Here is a 20,850-nt window from a genome sequence, read left to right on the forward strand (position 1 = left end):
GAAAAAGAAAGAAACCCGTGTGCAATTTCTTTGGCCAGAATAACTAATCCTAAAGACAGTAGCCACGTGAAAAATTAGGGTGCTGTGAGCAGGATTCCAACCGTCCCTGGAAAAACACTTTGAACTGCAAACCAAATGCCTTAGACACACAACTATTCATGAACTTTTATCACATACCTGGAATAGAACACATGAATTCGAACAAGGACTTCTGTTTCTCCAGTAAGAGCCCAGAAAAAGACAAAATAAAGAAAGCCCCACCACCAACCTGCTTTAATTTTGGAGACAAAGTGATGTTCATCCCTTGCCCTAGAGAACACTTGACTTTCAAATAAATTCAAGTAATGGAGAGGTCTTGGTTTCTAAAAAGTCAGCCATCTCTTTGTTTCCGTCCCATCCTTTCCACTGAATTCTCAAAACGTTGAGAAGCAGATACTCAGCAGCAAGTGGGTGCGGTGGAGGCAGGAGATGTTCCTTTTCAATAAACCAGACCCCGTGGACAGTATTTCTGCTCAAAGGTTGTCCTTTGGGGACTGGTGGAATTGATGCTGTTTCCTTTTACAGACAGCTTAAGAGATCTGCAATTTCTGCAGAGATAATCATTTTACGTGGAAGCTGATGGCAGAAAATGGGACTTTTATTGGTCTTCTAAGGAAACTTTAGGACCATAACAATAACCAGTATAAATCAAAGAAGAATGAGATCAGCCTGGGAGCAATCTCATTTCTTTGTTTTTCACAAGTACTAACAATAACCTCCTTATCTATTCGTCTTTTTTTTTTTTTTTTTTTGTCCGCGCCACGCAGCATTTTAATCCCGCGATGAGGGACTGAACCCGTGACTCCTGCAGCGGAAACACCGAGTCTTACCCACTGGACCGCCAGGGAAGTCCCATTATCTACACGTCTGAACGCATAACTTTAAGTTCTCACTCTACCTACTCTTCGGAGGCTTTCTACTCCTAGCCACATACATGTCCAAACTTGAGGTTCGGAGATGTCCACAGAATTCCAGATTCAGGTTATAATGTGTGTAGGTAGACATCCTCAAGAGGCTATCTTGTAGGCATTTAAAATATGTCATACCGAAACCCAAACTCAACGTTACCCCTTTATTACCCCGCCTTATGCTCCCGACACAAAAATAAATCAACAAACCAATAACAACAACAAACAGAATTCCCACCACTTCCCCTGTTTTTATTAGCTTTGCGAAAGGCATCACTGTCTGCATAATCCAATCTACCTGTAAGTCTTCCTAAGTATTAGGTATTGGACTCCAGTAAGAGTCCAAATCCTGTGTTATTCTACCACGTTACATCAAATTTCTCCCTTGCCTTTCCTCGTTCGATTCACTGTTTTATTTGTCTAGCAGACCCTTGAAAGCACCTCCGAAGTTGTCTTTCAGTCTAGATTAAGACAGAGCAAAACATCACTGGATTGTATACATTTATGACTTTCTCATTCTATTGCTGCCCTGGATTTGCCCCTCAATATCCTGCTTTTCAGAAGCTAGTTGAAGCCAATGGCAGGATATGAGAAGTGAAGGAACACCCTAACATGCTCTAAAGACCTTCCTAGAAGAAAGCCAAGTTCCATCTGGCTTCCAAATAAAAGTTGGATACAATGTAGGGGAAAAGGAAAAATGACTCCTCAATAAGAATCAGGGCAATCATCAGTTATAGATTTACTGAAGTATAGGGTCTATCTGGTTGTGTAGCTCACTGGTAGAGCATAAGCTAAGCATGCAGGAGAATCCAGGTAATCTTGGACTCCATTATTGCTTTTCCCTTTCCTCACGAATACTGTATTTCAAGAACACATCCAAATTTCCCCATTAAAAAAAATTCTTTTGTCATTTTTTTCCCCCTGCTCACATCCAAAGTAAATCCATTACCCAAAAGATTGCTTTTAAGCGGATCTATTTCAACTCTATGACTCTGGCATCTACCAACCTAACTGCATCAGCACAAGTAAGATAAGAAATAAGAGAGTGAGCCCATGCTCCCTTTTGTTCCATATCACAGTTTACACAGGAAAAGGAAAGAAAAAGATACAAAAGAAAGGAAAAGAGGCTCATAGTCAACTTTTGTTAAAGGATTCCTTTGTGTTCTGGGCTCTGCCTGTGTCAATTAAAAGACTGAAGACTGAGGAACAGAAAACCTACCCACTGATTTTCTCTCCTCCCACTCCCTTCCCACACCCATTGTTGCTAGTAGTTGAAACATTACCAAATGTGGCAGGATATCAAACACCAACTTTCTCAAAGTGAGGGAAAAAGGGAACAACATCTCTCAAGGATTGCTGTGCTTTCCAAACTTGAAAGTGGAGAAAATTATTATTGCTGATGACAGTAGAGATTTGGTCAACATAGCTTAGTCGGAAGAGCTCTAAAAGGCTGGACTAAAATCAGGATTCCCTCCCCATGATTTGAAAAGCCCACAGTTTGTGTCAAAACAAATTCTCCTTCCTGTAACATGTCACCCTAATACAAATGCTTCTGAATTCACTTTCTCAAGAAAAGGGCTTAGAGGGCTAAGGCAAGAAGAATTGGAATTCAGTCGTCCCTGCCTTCACAAGTAAACACTTATGTCCGGTATTTTCAAGCCATTAAATGAAAAGCTTCCTGGATTACTTCCATCAATATCATATGAAGATCATGATAAAGAAGTATAGTTTAGGGCTTTGGACTCATGGAGGTCATTGGTCTTACACAAAGCTGAAAGCATCGCAGTGAGAAAAGAGCTATTACCTCTGCTCTTTCCCACACGGCCAATACTATCAGCTTTGAGTCACCCAGGACCTCCTCGAATTTTCATGTTCTGAAGAATTGCAGGTTTTCCCACTGTGATAATGGGTTCCTTCAGGGAAAGCATTTTGACAGTTTGCTAGGTTCCCCAATCCTGTTTTTCTGCCCTGTGTTTGTCCTTTCATTGCCCCAGTCTAGAAAAATGTCACTTTTTTCTTTTCTTTTTTCTTTTTCTTTTTTTTTTCTTTTGCTGTGCTGCGTGGCTTGCAGGATCCTAACTCCCCCACCAAGGACTGAAACCGCGCCCTCGGCAGCGAAATCGTGAAGTCCTAACCACTGGACCACCAAGGGAATTCCCATGACAGCTTTTTTCTTTTTTTTTTTAAGTTGATAGAACTTTAGATTTTTTTTAGTTGATAGAACTAAAGATTTTTTTTCCCCCTGAAATCCTTTGTAGACATAACCTTCAAGATGTGGGGGAATGTGGAACCAGAACTGAAGACAATCTCAGAACATGTGGTGATGCGTGAGCAAACAATGAGTGTCAGCTGGATAAAGGATGTTTGTTGGCCGTCATCCGACCCAACCTGGTGTGGAGTTCAATTCGGCTGCCTCTGGACTGAAAAGCACTTCATCTGAGCCAGTACTGCTGGAGATTTGTGTTGGAAATCCGTGACTTTTCCAGGCGAAAGAAAGTAATTTTCACGTAGTTTCTTCTGAGTGGACCTTGCAGCGGGCTAACAGAAGTAGGAAAGTCCTAGAATCAGAGACTGTGTCAGTCGGACTGTAACCTGAGTGAAGCAGCTAGACAATATCCAGTTTAGTAATTTCACAAATGGTGGAATTTAACCCAGTGGATTTTCTCCATCAGAAAATAAAGCTAATCTCAAAATAAAAGTAGTATTTTATAAATGATCCCCAAAGACTCCTTGAAGCAGGGGGTGTAGCTCAGTGGTAGAGTGCGTGCTTCGCATGCATGAGGTCCTGGGTTCAGCTCCCGGCTCCTCCATCTGGGTTTTTGCCTCATACGCCCCTTTCATTTTTGTCATACATTTTGCCACGTTTCCTCTGCTCCCATTTTAAAAAATATGTAGTCCAATGGATTCCCTTCGATATTATACCATTTCTACTCCACGGGTCTTGGAGCAGGGAATCCGAGATAAGCCACGGAGGTGCAGGGCACAGACCCCAAGTATTTTTTGGTGAGTGAGTGGGTGGACGTTGGCCCAAGGTAAGGTGACATTTAGCAAAGGCTTTGCCACGCGAACGTTTAAAACATGATTTGGAAGCCTGAAGAGCTAGCTCACGCTCACCGGAATAGCTTAGACGAGCAAGCGACCAACGGATTTTAAAGGTTAGATCCTAGGTTTGGGCAGCACAGTCATTTTTATTCCATATTAAATCAACTTCCACAGGAAATTTACACAAAATATATACTAGAAGACACCCACTAACTCCCCACCATCCCCTCAACCAAAACACCTAGCTGAAGTAAATCTCAGAAACCCTGCAAACAGCAGATTTAGATTCCTTACCTTCTACATTTCCTCACTGAACTTCACTTTTCTGTTCTTAAATCATTAAATGAATTAACAACACCTCATGCAACACCACACTGATGTCCCAGAGGAAGATGTGGCCAAAGGTGTTTGGGTGGAAATAAGAATAGATATATAATTTGCTTGTATTTAACAAAACAAGACAAAAGAAGCAAACAAACAGAAACAACAAACAGAAACAACTTGTTTAAGAATCAGTACAAACTACAGAATATCACTGCTCTGCACTTTGTTCTCTGTGCAAGTCGAGTGTTGGGTGAATGCACAAAAACTGTTCCATTTTTCTTTACCAAAACCTTTGCATGATAACTTTTGTATTTGAAAAGGATGTTTTAAAACGTGAAGTCAAAATTTTTTAAATGACATCTATTTTCCCTCATTTGGAGAAACTAAAATCACGTTTCTCCTAGTTCCTTCAAGATCACGAGAAAGCAGGGATCAGTCACAAGCTCAGCTTCCTCTGGGACTCAAACCCTGGACAGACGCTCAAATCAGCCAAGCCACTAAGCTCCCTTCCTACCAGGGCCATCTCTGGGCTGTCTCCATCCAAGTATGTTGTTGTCAAGCTGCTCTCTAAACCATTTCAGGGCAAAGATTAAGTGGATGAGTTTTCCTTCTCTTTGACTCTCATTCTCTAGACTTCTGACATGGGAGAGTAGACAAAGCAGTGAAAAACAGCTTAGACCACCTTTTTCCATTTTGCCAAACACGGATTCTCAGGACATTATTCCTTTTGCTCTTTACAGCCTCACTGTATTTAGCATGGAGCCCTCCTTCTGCCTTAGGAATCTCTCAGGCAGCTGTCAAAAGCCATGACACATAAGAAGTCCCCATAAAGAACAGTACTCTGGCCACTGTAACCCGTGAGGGAATCCATATTTTGGATCCGTTTTTCCAGGAGAAGGGAGTATCTAAACCCTAGCTAGGGCTGTGAAGCCTCAGCCATGGCCATGCATGGCCCATGTTAACTCAAGTGGCTTCAGGCTGGAACCCTGAATACGTTGCTCCTTCTCCCGGTGGCCTCCACCAGAGGGCAGATCCCACACCATCACATCGGGGGGCCCTGCACCTCCAGTGCTTCTGGCTGTCAACCCCAGCTGGAAATGCTAGAACAAAGGTGCAAAGGAGCAGAACCTGAAAAGTTCCCTGGGGAATTTAGATCCAGCTGGAAAGAGAAAACAGGTCACTCTAGCAAACTCTGGAGCCCAGCGAAACTCCAAACTCTGGAGCCCTGAACCTCAGTGGCTTTGTCTTGGGGACTGTGCAGTTCTGTTTCTGAGATCCACAATGACGCTTAAGGGAGACACTTTGGAGGCTGAGCAAGAACAGCGAAGCGAATTAAACTTTTATAACAACCTTCCCACTCCAACCCGATGCTCTTGGACAAATACTCAAACCTCAGCCATCACAGAGATGCAAGGAATAGACACTTTCCTCCTGTTGCCAAAATCTGTGATGACCAAAGGTGAGTTTTAGGAGTAATCCTAAATCATTGTATCTTCTCTTTTACTTTTTCTCACGAGTGGGAAATCTGTATTTTCCTGAATATCGTAATCAATTACATATATATCAACTCTTCCATTCCTCCTCTGCTCCTCCCCTTCAAAAAAAAGCCCAAATGAGGCTTAGTTGGCTCTGGAAAGTCCCTGAAATGGGCGCTTAGAGGCGAAACGACTTTTAAAAGTAACTTGGTGAATAATATAGGCAGCCTGAAGTGACTCACTAACACAGAGATAAAAGGTTTTAGACTAGAATGCAATGTTCCCGAACCTGGGGAACCGTCGGATAACTTTATAAATATACGTATGCCCATTTCTACCTTGTAGCTCCTGAGTGCACTCAGAATCACGGGATGGGGGTGGGGTGGAGATCTATAGGATGGAAATGCCTCCCCAGATGATTTTGTTGATCATCCAGGTTTGAGAACTGTTAATCAAGAAAGTGGAGCTGCGGGAACTGAAGTGAGCTGCTAGGAAACAACTAGCCTGGAGGAAGCGGTGAAACGGAATGAAAGGAGAAAGGAGAGACGGGAAGAGAAAGTGAAGGAGAAGGTGAAGCAGCAGGTGATGAAGAAAGTGGATGGGGGCGGGTAGGTGGAGGCAGGTGGCTGCGGTTGGGGAGGAGGAACTAAAAGAGGAAAGGACGAAAGAAGGCTTGGGACTAGGTCTTTACGATGCCCACTGTTTGGTTGGCCCGGGAGGTAATTTGCGCCCGCGTTGCCTCTGTCTCCTCTGCTGGGATGCTCCCATCCATCCTGCTGGATGCAGGAAACCAGAAGGTTATCTTCCTCCTAAGGGAAGCGGGATTAAAAGCGTTTGTGCCACAGGAATGCGCAACCCTTTTTTCCCGAGTCTGGCTTTGAGAGAGACTAGCTGCTCTTTCCAACACCGGAAATAAATTTTTCAACTACGGATTTTGGAAGCCTCTGAGTTTCGTGAGAAGCGTCTTTCCCATGGACAGTATCTTAAACGCTCCTTCACCGGGAAAAACCTGGGAACACAGCGCTCCATGGCTGGTGATTGGACCGACCTCTTGCTGCCCAACCAAGGTTCAGTGTGTGGTGAAAGCGCAGGGGCGAGTGGGGAAAGGAAAAGGAGAAGGAAAACTTTCTCTGGAGCCCGCAGCCTGTCCATTGACACAAACCAGCTGAGAGGAAGACGTGGTGGGAGGTGGGAGGGGTAATCTAAAAGAATTTTCCCAAAGGCCCCCTTCCCCTTTTTCTCTTTCAGTCTGTCTTTTTCTTCCCTGCTTCTTAATAATAATGAAAAAAATGCAGCAAAGGAGAATGGACCCTACATGGCGTACTCGGTGCTCCGCCTTCAGGAGACTGATTCTGAGCGAGCAGTTTCTATACTTTACTTGGTTCCCGGCTTTATTGTACTAAAGTAGTCAGGTTGGGAGGTCCAAGGAATGTCAAGGCCCATAGTTACATGATTAACTGAAGGATACACAAGTTAAGGTCTACAGAAAGAAAACAGAGAAGGATCTCAGCTGTGAGGGAGTTAAGAGGACAAATGGAGGTGCTGGGGATTGAACCCAGGGCCTCGTGCATGCTAAGCACGCGCTCTACCACTGAGCTACACCCCCCCGCGTGGTTGTTTATTTATTGTCCCATGTTATTTATTTATCACTGTATGACGGTGTTGGCAAGCCAAAGTCCATTATGTTCAGTTCCTCTGTTTCTGAAACCTCTGGCGTGACTCCTGTCTCACAGCTAGGGCAGGAAAAGGAGAAATGGATTCTGGACCGAAAAACCCTTAGGTCTTCCCACAATCCTCCCCATCACGGACTTTCAGCCAACTGCCTCTTGCGTCAGTTCTAGTCCACCACGAGGGACAGTCCCAGAACTGAATCTTCTGTTAAGTCTTCAGATTCTCCCTTCTTTAGAAAGTCCTCCTCTGCCCACGAAGCTGCCAAAAAATGCAAAACGTAGTGCTGGGGATACAAAGGCGCGCTCCGTGAGTACAGCCGAGGGAACGTAGGTCCAGATGTGAAGTTAAGACAAGAGGTGAATTAATTCACAATACTTGACCGAAACAAAGAGCGACAAGTATGTGTCTCAGGCAGTCTTGCGTGCTCTTGCAAACCACTGCATTCGGCATCTGGACTCGGGACGTGACAGCGGCTTTGTTACGGCGACGCTGTCGCTCTGGTTTTGCAGGCAACGCAAGAGTGGCGGCAGACAGAGGCAAGAGTAGAAATGTGGGCGCTCCTGTTGTTACAGCATCACTTTCAGATCAAATTATTTGCGCAAGGAGGAGAGCGCAAGGGAAGCTGCGCGCAACCTGCGAAACCAATTCGCCCTCTGTAAACCTTCCCTATGCCTGGACAAGTCTACAAATTTCATCAGTACCCAGGGCGCAGAACGTCGACACCTCCCACCTTTAGGCAAACGTTGGTGCGACTGTTAAGCTAGGTAAGATTTTTGGATAAAATCCTAAACCTTCTGGCAGGAGAGAGAATGGGGAGGAGAGGACAGGTACCGACCGGGATGGGTTATATTATCACCATACTAGAAAGACGAGCAGCTGGGAAGTGGAATAAGCAGAAGAGGTGTTGGAGAAGGGAGAGTGGCCTGGTTCTTGGAAGGGAAAAGGATGAAGCCAATGAAGGGGAAGAAAAGAGGCAGCAGAAGAAGAGGATAGAAGAGGACTAGTTTGGAGATGGGTCTCAATGGAGAGGCTCGGAGGTAGAAAGTGACCAAGCCCAGCATTTCTGCTACACTTTCTGCAGGCCCTCGGGAAGAGAAGAAGGCTCCTTCCTAAGGTAAGTGATTTGAAAGCGTGTGTCCCACAAAAAGATACGTCCCGTTTTGCCCAAGATTTTGTGACTCTGAGAGTGCCTTGCTCCACTTTCTGTCACAGAAAACACAGGCTGAGCATTTTCAAGGGCGCACCTGTGGTTGCATATCTCTGGAGCAGTAGAACCCGGTATTCGAGATTTTAGAAAGGCGACGTTATACGTATCCCGATGCAGCGTTGAGTTTAGAAACAAATTCCAACCGCAGTTTTGTGTTTGGGCATTTCAACTGCCATCAACTAGTTTTTAGCATGTTTGGCTTTAAAATACAAGGGAAAGAGTGGAAGGAAAAGGTTAAGCAGTGACTAAACGTTTTTGATTTGAATAGATTCTCACTGAAACCGTCGTAATCTTGGGTAGCTCAGTTGGACCTGCATCAGGCCCTTAGTCTGAGGACCCAGGATTCATGACCCGGTTCTGGTGTAGACTCTTTCACTTTCCCCATAACTTCATGTATACATACATACACAAAAGGCTACTGAAGCCAGCTTCCGTTTGGAGCACATTACTAATCACATGCTTATTCTTTTGTTTTAGCCTCTGTTGAATGTTATTTAAAATCATCATAGAAATCAGACAGTGGCATAGGTCCTATAAGTCACCCTCCTGTTGAATGTGGGTGCTAACCGGTACAAGAGCCCTGTTAGAAATGCATTCACTCTCTGCAGCAAACCTTTGCTCTAAATCCTTTGAAACGCTCTCTTCTCTTGTATATCTAAAAGAGAGATCATTTTTATTTTATAAAAAGAGTTTAACTTTAGAACAGTTGTAGATATAGAGAAAAATGGAGAGGACTTTACAGAGAGTTCCCCTATACCCTGCACTCAGTTTCCCATATTGTTAACAGCTTACAGTAGGATGATACATTTGCCAAGTTAATGAACTCAAATTGATACATTTTAAAAAACAGAATCTACAATCTATTCAGATTTCCTTAGTTTTGCCTAATATACTTTTTCTGTTCCAGAATACTGAGCCAGAGATGCAACAGAGGATCTAGTTTAATGATTTTTACATTGGTGAAATTTATCTCAGTGCACTTTCCCTTGCCAACTTTGAGGTTTCTCAAAACCATCCAAAAATGGCACTGATATGTTATGAAGAATTTCTAGGGCAAGCTGATTTTTAGTGTTGAGCAGGTGCCTTCCACATACAAGGTCTTGAGTAAAACCCCTGTAACTCCATGTGTGTTCTTTACTCTGTAACCAAATCCTTCTTGCACCTTTTCATTCATTTTCTCCTGATTTCCCCGCTCATACGACAAGAAAACCAATGATTCAGTGCATTGCCTTTGCAGCTGTTCCAGTTCTATTCCATAGACCTTGGTTCCACATAGGGTGGCTGTTTTGGCAAAAGGAAGATGGGATGGGAGAGGAAAAGTTGGGGGGGGGGGGTCCATCCTAAATCTCCACCAGAAAAAAAAAAGAGGCCCAGGGAATTCCCTGGCGGTCCAGTGGTTAGGACTCTGAACTTTCACTGCTGAGGACGCAGGGTCAATCCCTGCAATCCACACTGTGAAGCCAAAAAAGAAAAAGAAAGAAAAAAAAAAAACAGTTAAGAAAAAGAGGCCTACCCCAACATTAAGAGGAAGTTCGCTTTCAGTACAGGGAAAAAAGATGGAAAGAAGAGGAAAAATAAAGAACCTGACAGACATTTTTGTTGAGTCTCATAATTTTTGAGTCATGAAATAGACAGTAGATGGAGGAACAGAGATGCTTCCCACTGAAATTCCCTACCCCTCTTCCTTAATTACTTTCAGCAATGTTTTATTGTTTTCAGTGTACAAGTCTTTCACCTCTTTGATTAAATTTTTCCTAGGTGTTTTAGTTTTTCAGATGCTATTGTAAATGGAATTGTTTTTTAAATTTCCTTTTCAGATTGTTCATTGCTAGTGTAGGGAAAAACAACTTACTTTTTTGTGTTGATCTTATGTCTTGCAATTTAGCTGAATGTGCCTGTGCTCCTGGACTTTTCTTTGTTGGAAGGTTTTTGAATACTGATTCAATCTCTACCTGTTACAAGTTTGTTCAGACTTTCTAAGTAGGAAGCTATCCTGAATGTAGAAAGAGGATCCCTCTGCCAGGTGAATTTCTCAGATATTGGTGCCCTGTATTTATAACGAAGGCAAATAGTAGAAAGGTTAGAGAATAATCCACTTATTAGCTTTGAATAAATTCTCAGGATAAGTTGAATTCCTGAGCTGGATAGTTCAGTTGACAAGCATCAGACAAGCATAGAAACTCTTTGAAACCCAGCTTTCTCCAGAGAAATGTTTGCAGTCAACTTTTCTTCCCCTTCCTATCCTTTTCTTGGCCACTGTCTACCAGTTCTAGAGAAGGATTCTGAGCCAGAAAATCCAGGGTCATTACAGTATCAATAACTATACATGCACTAGTATTTCACTACTGGGTATTATCTGGTGATTAGATGCCAATGACAAAACGCAAGGTATCGGTAATCAGTGGGCATACTAATTTTGCTTTTTTAAGACTCTTGCCTCATTTCAGGTTTTCTTCTTAAGTTCAGCGATAGAAAGTCAAATGAAAAGGATTCCGTTTCTTGCCTAGCAATAAGCGAACGACCACGAAGGGACTCGAACCCTCAATCTTCTGATCCGGAATCAGATGCCTTATCCATTAGGCCACGTAGCCAGTTGGTGAATATATGCATTCAAACGTGAAAGCTGAAACGTGGTAGGTTTCTGTTCTCAAATTTCTAACTTCAATGGAAAGAAGATCTCATTAATAACATTCCTGCCCCAAAAGGAATAAAACTGCATCAAGTTCCTGACAACAATTACTTAAAATTAATAAACGGTGAGGCGATCAGAAGTGACACAGCCTTTGAAGGCTTTCTTACCTAAGTCTGATGCAAGTTAATGATGATGCAAGTTCAGTGGAGAAATATGAGCCAAGAACTAAAGTCTGCAATGAAGGGATGATGATAGTGTAAGGAGAGGGAGCTTCAGAGTTTGGTGTGTTCTGACCTGTTCCATCTCAAAGATACAATGGCGCCTCCTCCAGGGAGAAAATTCTGTAAGCTCAAACAGGAGCAGCGGAGGGTAAGAGCTAGGGCCTGGACTGAATGAGTCGGGTTAGACCAAGGAAATGCCTTCTGCTGTTTCCTACGAAATTGTTTTAGTTAAATCCCTTTCCTTCTCGAAATGGGTTCAATGAGAAGCATTAGATTGGATAATGGTCCCTTGTTGTTTTCCTGTTTGGAGAGCTACTGGCTCCAGTAGAAGCTGAAGACTGTAAATCCACACCACATTGGGCAGAATGTCTGGCCAGCATGAGCTGTTCCACATGGTTCCCACCCTCCCATCAGCCAGCTCCAAGACTCCCTTGCCAAAGGAATGTTTGGGGGCAATTTCATCCATCAACAGAAAGGGACCCATTATGGAACACTTTCTTGCATCTTCAAATTCCTCCTCCTTCAACTCTCTTTGCCTCTGTCTACAAAGGCTGCAAGAAATATGTACAAGACAATGCAGAGAGAGAGAAACAGAAATAGTGTGAGTGTTGCCTGGAGAAATTTAGGTGAGGTACTTGGCAAGAAATGAAACCCTCTTTGTCTAGCAATGTAGTCTGAAACCTGGCAATGCTTTGTCTAGGGGACGCAGCATCTCTGGTTCTGAAAACCTAGAGAAGGAAGACAAAGAAGAGAAAAGGAAGGAAAATGTTCCTAACGATTATAACATCTCTCTCAAACAGAATCTTCTTAGCAATGAGGAAAATTCAAGAAATCTGACTTGGGAACTAATACATGAAAGATAAAACGAACTGTCCAAATGTGTGAAGATAGATAAGATACTAAGGGAAAACCTGGTTCCTAGGGCCTGGATAGCTCAGTCGGGAGAGCATCAGACTTTTAATCTGAGGGTCCAGGGTTCAAGTCCCTGTTCAGGCGTACTCCCATCTGTTTTATCTTTATTCATACAGGAAGAGTTAGGGGGAAATGATATCCTGCTTTACACTGATTGAAACTTTGCTCATTGCTTTATAGGTGTGAAATGATTACATGATAAATTTACCAACCCCAAGGGACAGTCTTGGGAAGTCATTTGGAATAGGGATTGCTGACCTGAAGATTTGGATTTTATGTGGTTTTTAGAAGAGAGTCTCTTTAATCAGTTGACTGGGAAAAAAATCAACCAAGACTTCTGAATTCTTAAAAACAAAGGGAAAAAAAAGTCTTGAAACCAGAGATACATGACACTTTACCCGTATAGAGAAACAATTCAAATGACAGCGGCTGTCTATCTCAGCAGAAACCATAGAGGTCGGAAAGAGTGGCACAACATTTTCCAAGTGCTTAAAGAACAGAATTATCAATCCAGAATACAATATCCAGAGAAAATATCCTTCAGGAATGAAGAGAAAATCAAGATATTCTCAGATAAAGGAAAACTAAGATAATTTGCTGCCAGCGAACTACCTTAAAAGAATGGCTACAGTAAGTTCTCCAAATAGAAGGGAAATGATAAGAGAAGGAATATTGAATATCAGGAAGGAAGAAAAAAACATGGTAAGCAAAAAAACATGGTAAGTACCATAAACTTTCCTTGTCTTGAGCTTTTAAAATTATGTTTGAAAGTTGAAGCAAAAGTATAACACTGTCTGATGTGGTTCTAAATGTATGTGAAAGAAATAGTTAAGACAATTATATTACAAGTGAGGAACAGTAAAGTGACAGAAAGGGAGGTAAGGTTGCTACATTACACTTGAACTGGTAAAATGGTGACACCAGTACAGTCTAAGTTAAATATCTATAATGGAATTCTTACAGTAACAACTTTTTAAAATCTATACAAAAGGATACAATAAAAAATAGTATAGATAAATGAATATGGAATTCCAAAATATGTACAAGTAGTCCATAAAAAGGCAACAAAAAAAGAGAAGAGAACAATAAGAATAACAGATAACAAACAGAAAACAAAAAAAATAAAATGCCAGACTTAAGCCCTACATACCAATAATAACATTAAATGTAAATAGTCTAAGTGCACCAATTAAACCCACAGGGTAGATTAGAAAACATGACCAAACTATATGCTGTCTGTCTACAAAAAAATTCACCTCAAATATAACCTGTAAATATATAGGCAGTTTGAAGTTAAGAGGATAAAAAAAAAGGAATGTCATGCAAACATCAATCAAAAGACAGCAGGAGTAGCTATATTAATGTCAGATAAAGTCAGTTTCATAACAAAGAAAATTATCAGAGGCAGAGAAGGACATCATATAATGATACAAGTGCCCATCTACCAAGAAGGGCATAGTAATCCAAAATATGTATGCACCAAACAACAGAGCTGCAAAATATGTGAAGGAAAAAAAACACCTGATAAAACTGAAAGATAAAATATGCAAATCCACTATTATAGTTGGAGACTTCAACGTCTCTCTCAGAATAACTGATGGAACAACTAAACAGAAAATGATCAAGGATATAGAAAAACTTGAAAATGCCGTCAGCCACTAGAATCCAATCAACATAGAACAGTTCATCCAATACAAGCAGAGTACAGATTCTTTTCAAATCCATCAGAAGGTATTCCAAGATAGAACATATCCTGGGATATAGAATAAACCTCAACAAATCTAATAGAATTGAAATATACAGTGTGTTCTCTGACCACAGTGCAAATTAGTCACAGAAAGATAAGAGGCAGATATTCAAACATTTGGAAACTAAACAGCACAGTTCTAAATAACCCACGGAACAAACAGGAATCTCAATGGAGATTTAAAAAGAAATAGAATGAAATAAAAATGAAAATACAATGTATCAAAATTTCTGATACACTAAGACAGCACTAAAAATTTCGGATACATATTAAAACAGCACTGAGAAGGAAATTTATAGCCCTCAGTGCATACAAGAAAAGAAAAATCACAAGTTAGTCATCTAAGTTTTCACTGAGATAAGCCAAGGGAAAAAAGAGCAGAAGAAACCTAAGGCAAACAGAAGGAAGAAACTAATAACAACAATACGCTTGTCAACGCCTGGGCCAGCACCACGGTTGGGAAATCCGGCATCGGTTTGTCTCCCGGGCTCTTGCAGCTCTGGTTCTGAGACGCACAGACAGCAGGACGCTGCATCGGTTTTTGCCCCTCTTAGTATATACGGAACCCTTTTCTGGATGAAAGAACACCAGGGGGGAGGTTCAGCCGCTGGGCCCGACGTGCAAAACGAACTCGCCGGTTGCCAAATTAGTTCTTGAGATCCCATTGTCCCTGTGGAAAGGGGAGACGCTTCCCACCTTCAGCCAAAATTTGTTCGACAGTCAACTCAGGTACTAGGTTTGGAGGAAATTCTAAATTATCTCTGATGGGCTAAGCCAGAAATCGACCTTGTTTAAAAGTTCCCCCGATGATTCTGAAAGTCAGCCAGGTTTGGCAGTTCTCGGCCTTAGAGACTCCCAGACGAGTGAGCTGATAATGTTCGGGAAAGTTAAAACCAGGAGGGAGATCAGTGCGTCAAGGGGAAAGAACGAGAGCAGAATACAGGTAACGATAACGAAAGGCAGGCGTGGAGTCCGCGGCTTCAGCGGCCACAGGAAGGTGGAGGAGGAAAAAAGTGGACGAGTGCTTAGGTTGGCATCAGTTTCGGATGGGCGGAGAGGCGGTTAGTTACGCGTCTCTGTTGCGCTTCCTCTGGGTACGTGGGGAACAAGCAGGCCCATTCCCGGTAAAACAAGTGAGCTGAGAGCGCTTTCCCGAAGGAAGATCCCCTTCGTTTTGTACGACTGTCGCGGTTTTCAGAGAGCCTCGCTGCTCTTTCCGTCGTTGGAGCACTTGAGAGAAGTCCTGCGGTTGAGTTTCCGTTTTTAGTGTATCCCGGTAGTATTGGAGGTTTCAGACCGCGCGGCAGGGACGTCACAGTGTCCGGATCCCCACGTGCTAGGGGTAGGAGAAGAGCGCAAGGTAGAAACAGGGACCGCCTTTGTCTTTAGACTTCACCATCTGAGCTATACGTAGGAGTGAGTGTTTTTGTTGTTGCTGTTGTTTGTTTAATGTGTTGAGCTTGGAATGCAAGACATTGAAGATAAGAAAGGTAAGGCAATAACCAAGTATTTTTAATTTGAAATGGTTTTCAGAGGCTGAACTCTAGATAGTTCGGTGTGTAGGTTGTCATGACTTTAATCTCAGGGCCAAGATTTCGAGACTGTTCCTGTTGGCATCCCGTTCTTTCTCCCACTTCCTTTTCGTCTTTCTTCTGCTTGTTGAAGTCATCTTGGTGAGGTCGCGGCTCACAGCAAGAGACGAGGGATTTCACTGGAATCCATTGGGTTATGTTTTTACTTTGTATATGTACAGGACTATAACGGGGAAAAAAGGGTTAGGAGAACTAAACCTGTATTCCTTGAGGTTTGAGGGAAAAGTGAAACTAAGGCCTGGAGATGCCGGGGATCGAACCCGGGGCCTCATACCTGCAAAGCATGCGCTCTACCACTGAGCTACACCCCCTCGCGGGTAGTGTCCCTGATAATGCTTCTTTGGGAATAAATTTTATTTCCTGAGGCTCTGGATCCTTGTGTGTCTTGGCAGTAGAGGAACCAAAGAAGGATACTGATGCTTTAGAGTATAGAACTTGAAGTGGAAGGCAAAAGATTGGAAACATGTGTCAGATAACCAAAAGAAGTTGCCACCATAGCTTTAAAACATAGTTGGGGTCTCCTATTATGCTTGGCAAGAGATCAAATCAAGTCCCAGTTTTTGGACCTTTTGATTTCCTCCAGATATGTCTTAACCTGAGACACAAGGCCATTGAAATTCAGCTTCTTTCTTGCCTAAAACGCTTCATGGTATTTGTTGTTTGCTCCATCGGAATATTAAGGACCAGATTTGATGGAGGAAAGCCACAGGCAGTAAAAAACCCTAGAGCGATGCATTCAACATTGCAATGTAAGGGGCTTTTTTTCTCTTCTAATCTAGGCACCAGGCTAATTTAGCAGGCCCCGCCAATAATCTGAAATCTCTTCTTCATAAGCATTCATAAGGCATGAATGAAACAACAGCTTCAGGGATGGAGAGGAATATTAAATTATGAGAGCGAGACCAAAGACAAATAGCCTCAAGACATTAGGGATAAAGGGGAAAAAAAGTATTTATTTATGTTTGTTTGTTTGTTCATTCATTTATTTAGGGAGGGGAAAAAGCCATGTCATTACCAAACAGAAGAAAGTGCAGAAAAGGGGGAGGTTTTAAAAATTCTTTTGGAAATGGGAGGAAGTTTGGAAGACGGAGAAGATGAGCAAGCTTTGCTCACGTTAAATTCAAGATCTATGTGGTGCACACTTGTGAGAATGTTACATGGTGAACTCAGACAATTACCCCTGCATCCAGCTTTGGATTTGTGAGTAATCAGTAGATACAACTATGTGGAGGATGGATAACGACAGAAAAGTATTCTCATTAGTGATATTCGTAGGAAAATAAATTTGCTCCCAGACATTTCTTGAACCCTGGGATTTATTGTGGTTAAGGCTGTGTTCTTTGAAATATATAAAAGACTGCAAGAGAACCCATTTCCTGGCACCAGATATCCAGTGGCTAACCCTTTCTCCTTCTGGTTTGCTCATTTATGGACTTTTGCCAATATTCATAAAATAACATTGAGTTCCTTTTGAAGTTGGAAGAATATGGTTTGTCTGACAGATTTGTTCTTTCAGTTGGCTCATGAAATTTTTAGCCCATGAAGTGCTGAGGAGGATTATCTTAACTGTTTGATGTTGTAAAATATTAGGTTTATGATGCTTTCCAATATTAGGAAAGTTTGCAGAAACACTGCTGGGTCATAATTTTGTGTTACACCTGGTGAAAACTGCATGTCTATTGGGGTCTCAGGAATTCATAATAATAAGGTATGCCTTTTTTTTTTCTTTTTGCCCCAAGAACAAAGTGGGGATTTTTTAAATTAAATATTTAGAGTTATAAAAATTGTTAACTATGTTGTACACCTGAAACTAATGATATTGTAAATCAACTATACTTCAATTTTTTAAAAATCTATAGCCATCTTCAGACTATGGATTCATTTAATACACGATTCTTATCAGGAATTAAACTTCTAAATTGAGAGAAAGAACACACTCATGCCATATACACTCAATTCAGAAAATCTGAAAACCTATGACGTGTATGTTTAACCCTGCACTGTCCAAAATGGTAGCCACTAGCCACTTTGAGTATTGAACACTTAAAAATTGAGATGTGCTGTAAGTGTAAAATATATATCAGGCCTCAAAGACTTAATATGATATTTAAAATGTAAACTATATCACTAATAATTTTTTGATTGACTATTTATTTAAATGATGTTTTTGATATACCAAGTTATTTAAATATTCTTCTTCAGTTAAGACCACTTATTTTTATTTTTTATGTGACTACTAGAAAATGTAAAGTTACAAAAGTGACTCATTTATGGCTTTATTATATTGCTATTGGACAGCCCTAGCTACAGAAGACATGACATGTTTAGATGCTGTTCTGGGAGAACACCAGAACCAAGGAATATGGAGCACAGTCTACCAGTTTCCTACTATGTGTGGACATGACACAAGGCATTCACTTGCATGATCTCCTTTGGTATTTACAGTATCCCTTTGTACATAGACATCATTAGCCTCATTTTTTAGATGTTGAATGTGAGGCTAATTATGTTTTGTGAATTACCCTAGACCTCCCACTTCAACAGAATGTAAAGGAATCATTACTGTGTTAGGCAATACAATACTCAATGATGCTGTTTGTCCAATCAAATACTTCTTAATGAAATAAAATGCAAGCTTCTTAATTGAGGAGGGATAGATTGTTAATGGATAAGTTTCTAATGCTAAGTTCCTGTACAGCGAATGTCCCTACCTTGACGTTGCTTCTCAGTTTGTACCAATTTTCCATTTGCATCTTGATGCCGTTCTGATGTTGAAATAGTGTTGGTTATTTTCTTCTGACAAAGTGTCCAAGAGTTGTCGGTGGAAAACAGACACTATGAAACTGACACAGAAATTTGAAAAGAAGAAAACAGTTCAAAATGACACAAGAGTGACCTATTATCCCTAACAAAGAGTTTCAAGAAATAAAGTCAAAATTAAAAGGAAAAAATGGAGTATTGGTACCTGAGTCTTGACGACTTTACTTTCCATTTGCTTTCATTTTTCAGTATTCTAGGTCCCCTTGTGAAAATTCAACAGAATAATTCTTAAAGAAGTGCTTATTTTCATTCTTTCCTGGATAACAAAACAGAAATAACTTAAGATGTGCAAATTCTAGACAGGGGTGGAAGGCTGAAGGAATGAATGTCTTGTCAAAAAGAAAACTCTGCATGTTCTTGTAATTGTTTAAAAGCTCAATGATGTTCAACAAAGCTCCTTATTCTAGCAGTTTAAAAACAGGGTGGACTCAAGATACAAACCCATATTTTCTGATTGGAAAATTTTCCTTGCATATACCATACCCACATACATACACTTACACAGTGTAGTAGTTCTTTTTCCTGCAGGTTTCCCCACCACCACCAACAACAATTCTTGTGATTAAAAAGATCACACGCACACACACAACAAAAAGCAGAAATGAATTGTAAGTGCAAGGGCATGTAGCATATTGGAATTTCCTAGCTCCTAGGAAAATAATTTCCTAGGTTTTGAAACTTTAAATAAAATATCACTGTCAGTAAACATTTCGTGGAAGACACATCACACACAGACACACACACACACACACACATCCCTTGATTGCGCTTGCAAAAAGCCGTAAAAATTGTAGTTATATATAGATTTTGGGATTGGGGCATAACTGTCTTGTAACGGGTTAATAATTACACCAAAGTAAAACGCTACTGCCGAAACCCGGGATCGAACCAGGGACCTTTAGATCTTCAGTCTAACGCTCTCCCAACTGAGCTATTTCGGCCACCTGAGAACGCTCCCCTTAGCTGTTCTCCCAAAATTTAAAGTTTTCATTTGTGGGGGCCAGTCTAATCTTATTTTGTTCAACATCACCCATTCGTTCGCCCCAAAATATATGGGCTCCCCTGAAATCCATGTCTAAAAATAGGATCCAGTTTTAGGAGACTGGATGGGTTGGTAGAGGAGGAGGGAAGTATAGGGGGAGAAATGGATTCGGCTACTCCACTACTCAAAGACGGCTCAGAAAACTAAGGCAATTCAAAATGAAATTATCGAGCCTCGTCTTTCGGTTCTTTTTCTGTCTCGCTCTTCAATGACAAGGCTAAAAGGATTATTGGGCACGTTAATATGGAGACGGGCTTCTTGCTTTGGCTTGAGGAAATCCGGAAGGAGCCAATTCTTTTCTTCTAGTCACTTCCTTTCCCTTGTCTTCCTTGTGCTGACACGTGGTTGTTAGTGCGGAGACACAGTAGAAACCGGAAGCATTTAAAGGCAATCCATTGGATAATGTGTCTATTTCCGTGTGAGCAAGCAAAGCGTAAAGGGAGAAAAAGAGATGCACGTGTATGGTTTCCAGCCCTCTCGTAAGGAAAGGATAAACCACCACTGAACTACACGTCTCACGACAGAAAGGTCGTGAAGATCATCTTTGAAATAGTAACCATATTTCTGAGGGGGGTCTTCAAAGATACCGTAGTTGGCCAGATAGAAGAGCCACTGTCTCAAATCCTATTTCTTAAACCTCTAAACTGTATCCTCTTAAGCTGCTACACTAGGAGAAATGTAAGGGTCGCAAACCAAATAGCACCGTTTCTGCTCTTAACACATTTCATCCTATCAGCTCTTTCCGAGGTTCCCGCCCCAGAAAACTGCCTGGCGGCGTTTTTTCTGCAACCACCAGGAAAGATTTCCAGATGGAACTTTTTTTTTTTCTGACTTCAATCTCTCTCTCTTTTTCTCTTTCCTATTCTTACAAAATTTTTCAAGTCCTCTCCTTCTTAAGAAGAGATGAACTACAGTCTGAGAGAAGATATTTCAACACTTATGTTTTACAAAAGACCATTATCTGTGAAGAACTTCTACAAAACACTAAGAAAAAGACTAAAATCTCACTAAGAAAGAGCAAATTAACATGCACTTCACAAAAAGAGGATACCCAAAATAGCCAATAAGCAATTTAAAAGGTGCCCAACATAATTTGCTATGAGGGAAATGCAAATTTAAAAACCAAATGAAATAATACTTCTCTTCACCAGAATCAATTACCTTAAGAGAACTGACAATATCAAGTGCTGCTGAGCATGTGGAGCAACTGGAATACTC

General features: G+C 41.4%; 6 non-coding genes across 6 annotated transcripts; 2 read left to right on the plus strand and 4 right to left on the minus strand.

Annotated features, from left to right (window-relative positions):
- The first annotated feature begins 3,685 nt into the window (after positions 1 to 3,685).
- On the plus strand, positions 3,686 to 3,757 carry TRNAA-CGC. Its single transcript has one exon. It is a non-coding gene; the product is annotated as a tRNA-Ala (tRNA).
- A 3,565-nt stretch (positions 3,758 to 7,322) lies between these two features.
- Positions 7,323 to 7,394, minus strand: TRNAA-AGC. Its single transcript has one exon. It is a non-coding gene; the product is annotated as a tRNA-Ala (tRNA).
- A 3,790-nt stretch (positions 7,395 to 11,184) lies between these two features.
- On the minus strand, positions 11,185 to 11,257 carry TRNAR-CCG. Its single transcript has one exon. It is a non-coding gene; the product is annotated as a tRNA-Arg (tRNA).
- A 1,185-nt stretch (positions 11,258 to 12,442) lies between these two features.
- Positions 12,443 to 12,515, plus strand: TRNAK-UUU. Its single transcript has one exon. It is a non-coding gene; the product is annotated as a tRNA-Lys (tRNA).
- Positions 12,516 to 16,009: 3,494 nt separating this feature from the next.
- On the minus strand, positions 16,010 to 16,081 carry TRNAA-UGC. Its single transcript has one exon. It is a non-coding gene; the product is annotated as a tRNA-Ala (tRNA).
- A 3,377-nt stretch (positions 16,082 to 19,458) lies between these two features.
- On the minus strand, positions 19,459 to 19,531 carry TRNAF-GAA. Its single transcript has one exon. It is a non-coding gene; the product is annotated as a tRNA-Phe (tRNA).
- Positions 19,532 to 20,850: the final 1,319 nt, after the last annotated feature.

The sequence above is a fragment of the Balaenoptera musculus genome, chromosome 11 (assembly GCF_009873245.2).
Source record: "Balaenoptera musculus isolate JJ_BM4_2016_0621 chromosome 11, mBalMus1.pri.v3, whole genome shotgun sequence".
Lineage (NCBI taxonomy): Eukaryota > Metazoa > Chordata > Mammalia > Artiodactyla > Balaenopteridae > Balaenoptera > Balaenoptera musculus.